The sequence below is a fragment of the Triticum dicoccoides genome, chromosome 2B (assembly GCF_002162155.2).
Source record: "Triticum dicoccoides isolate Atlit2015 ecotype Zavitan chromosome 2B, WEW_v2.0, whole genome shotgun sequence".
Taxonomy (NCBI): domain Eukaryota; kingdom Viridiplantae; phylum Streptophyta; class Magnoliopsida; order Poales; family Poaceae; genus Triticum; species Triticum dicoccoides.
The window spans coordinates 108,991,240-108,994,790 of NC_041383.1; the positions used below are offsets into that span (position 1 = coordinate 108,991,240).

General features: G+C 48.1%; 1 long non-coding RNA gene across 1 annotated transcript; it reads left to right on the forward strand.

Moving 5' to 3' along the window:
• The first annotated feature begins 1,510 nt into the window (after positions 1 to 1,510).
• On the forward strand, positions 1,511 to 3,295 carry LOC119367277. The gene is made up of 3 exons (XR_005176249.1): positions 1,511 to 1,695; positions 1,779 to 2,025; positions 2,623 to 3,295. It is a non-coding gene; the product is annotated as an uncharacterized LOC119367277 (long non-coding RNA).
• Positions 3,296 to 3,551: the final 256 nt, after the last annotated feature.

The window sequence follows — 3,551 nt, forward strand, 5'->3', positions numbered from 1 at the left end:
ACATAATTTATTTTTTAAATTTTGGCTTATGAATATTGTGCAACCATTGCCCATCTTAGACATTGAAAAAATATATTTTCGCGCAACCCTTTCCCCTCAATATTTTCCCACCAACTCTTTCCCTCCATATGTTCCTGCAATGTAAAAGATGGGCAATGGTTGCACAATATTTGATGGAAAAGGGTTGCGTGAAAGTATATTTTTTTCAATGTCTAAGATGGGCAATGGTTGCACAATATTCATAAGCCAAAATTAAAAAAAGAAATCATTCGGCCTAACGTAAGCCAAAGAGTGGAGCCATGCAGCTTCAGCCAACCGTTAACATGAAAAGGTGGGCCCAAGGGACTTTTCGGCCTACTGCTGACAAAAAGGATTTTTTGGCCTACTACTGACCAAAAAGGTCTTTTCGGCCCAAGTACGCACCTCTTCGGCCAATGCAAGGCCGAAAAGCCATTTTCGGCCGAGAGGAGGCCGAAAACACCCTTTTCGGCCAAGGGAGGCCGATGGGGTGCTAGTTTTGATATATTTTTTTCACTGCGTGCTATAGTTTCTGAATTTGCAATAAAAAATATGATAGTTTTGAAAAAAATCATTATTTCCAGCAGGCCATGTAGCACGCCACGCAAACCTCGCGGGCCCGACGTTCTCAATCATGCATCGCATGCACGCGCGTACATGATACGTGCAGTTATTTTCCCAATTATTACGAAGGGACAGGAGGTACGTATCGTGTACAAGGATACACCAGATGAACGGTCGATGTTGGTTGCATCGAATGCATCCAGATGTCTCACATGGGTATCTCCATCGCAGTCTAATGATCGGCATCAACAGCTACGTAGAATATACCATTATGGGCATTAGGCGTGACGGCTTTAGCAACCGGGTCGATCAACACGGCGGATTAGGCATCATGAATTCATGACCAGTGAGTGTCTGAGTGATACCCTTGGCACATTACTCTTCTAGGCTCGAGGAAGCCACCAGCTGGACGACAGGTGTAGTTTCGGATACCATGTAAGGAACATCGTCACGTTGCATCCACGGGAGTGTGTTGGTTCCATTGGTTCACCAAAAGCAACCTCCTCCTCCAGCTGGTTTGTGTCCACGCTCATGATTCGACATTTTTCTAGTCTTCGTAATTCATGATATTATTGAATTATGAAACTTGTACTCACCTTGTATGCGAAGATAGTACGTCTAGAAAAGGATATTATGAAGTAGAATATTCAAAATGATAGGGAGTAGCGATTCGGTGCTTGAGCCCAGCTGCTCCCCAAATCGCTAGCGTTGGCTCATGTCTCGGGATTTGCAGAAATCGCTCTGACACGCGTGCATGGAAGCAGCAAAAATTCGAAGTACGTGCAGAATACGGTAGCAAATAGTGCCATCCTGCGGGCCCAGAACGTATGGATGGACGGGCGTCCGTGAGGTGGTCTAGCTGGTCCGTGGCCCAGGACGTTTACTTTCTGGGCTGAGCTTTGGAACAGCGTGCGCGTCCGGTCGAGGTGGCCCGGCCAGGTCGCAAATGTGAGGACGTGTGTCTGCCCGACCCTGACCTAGGTGCTTCTTGAAACATGCCGCCGCCGCAGACGGCTACTCCCCATCCCCAAGGCTGCGCGGAAGGCTGTGGTTGCTCCGGCTGGCTGGTGATGGAGGACACTAGCTTGAGTTCTTGTTGGACGCCGATGACGGGTAAGTGAACCCTACCCCGCGTGGAGATTTCCCGTTTTTGCGTGAGACCCCCGTGACGCTGACTCCTCCGGCCACCATGGCAGTAAGTTACAGGTTTTCGCTGGGAGAAGAGTTTGCGGACAGCTAGAAAGAACCAGATCCGGTCCCTCTGGCGGTGCTCCCGCGGCTGAATGCTGCCCCTGCTACGCCGGCGGACTCGTATATTGGCTCCGGGTGCGGGCAGCATGTTGGTGGCTCCGGAGGGCAACAAGCGCCGGCGATGGTAGGCTTCTCCGATGAGGTAGCAGGCCCTGACAGGGTCAATCCCGAGGCGCCGGGCTGGACCAAAAGGTATGACCTGGAACCTACCTCAGGTAGCTGTTTACAGTTTTTTTGGCAAATGTTGTGATGTTTTCCTGCATTGCTATGTACGATTTGCAAAACAAACAAAATGAAAATGCTCGTTCGTGCTAGGTACGATGGAGATAAATAGGTAGTTCTGGTAAGGCGCTGCTGATTTGAGTTCTGTTTCCTCTTAGCAGAATGTTGTTGCTTGTAAATTCAGGTTACACCTTGGGAGTCACCGTCCGACAAAACGCCGTGTCCATCTAGGATGAGCGCCTTAGAGCAGACAAGTCGCAAGTATGCAGAGCAGCCTGCAAAAAATGTGCGGCCTGAACTAGGACTGAGTTTCTACTCGCTTGATGATTTGTATGACTTCTACAACTTGTATTCGTGGGAGATTAGCTTTGGGATTAGATATGTCAAGAACAGATTGAATGCCGAGCGGACCAAATCAATGCAGGAGATTGTTTGCGGCTGCTTGATGGGTTTATAAACCTGCTTAACATTTGTGTGCACAACTTGATTAGTTGAATTTTGCTTGACAGTTTTGATCTTTCTCACAGCAGGGAAAGCTCATTCTTGACACTAGTTGTTTCTGTGCAGGTGACGGATGTATTTTACTTGGACGATGCGAGCCCAGGAGTGTTCACGCACATGTTGGCTGAACTGAAGGCCTTGTAGGTGTGTGGTGCACCATTTGAAGAGAAGAGGGATGTTGGGCTTTTAGGATAGCCAGACCACTTTGCCTGGCAGGAGGCTACCTGTCGATGGAGAAGTTGCATTTGTGGGAAATGGCAGTGCAGAGCGTGAAGACAATGGTCGTTTATCTATCAGTGTGAATGCACTTCAAGGGCCTGCTGCTCCGGAAGAGCAGACAGGTGTCGACAGGCCAACAAATAGCCGGGAGAAAGCACCGTATGATATTCTGCAGCATTTGTCATCACAAAGGCCACAAGAGAACAACCTGCCCTGACAGGGAATGCAAGGGCACCATCGGTGGTGCTCAAAATCAGATGTGATGGTCAATTTTTTAATTCTGAAACTTGTACTCTGAAGATTTTCTAGTGTGTTTCAGTGAGCAATGCTCCCTTGTGTTCCTCCAGTTCAGGACGGCAGACTTACTATACCATTCAGTAAACTTTGTTGTCGTTCATCAGTATTTTCTTGGGTTCCCCTTGCGCCGTCAGTATTTGTAAGCTATGCTACGCATGTTCTAAGTACTTGCGAGCTTTTGCGTTTGAGGCACTCTTGATATTAACCATACCAAGTGGATGTTCATGGGTTGAGTTGTACATCGTCGGATTCAAAATTTGATCTGCTGGATGAGTAAATGCGATGAAGAACCAGTTGTGCGCAGCGTATTTCTTCTGTGCCCTTTGGACGGCTCAGTCTGGCATAGGAGAATGACCGGGCCGTGCCCCAGCAAGCTGTTCTGCCTCTAAGGGGGTGCTTGGATCCAAGGGACTATTTTTAGTCTGACTAAAAATAGTCTCTTTTAGAGGCTAAAGTTCCAAGCACCCGTGACTAAAGAG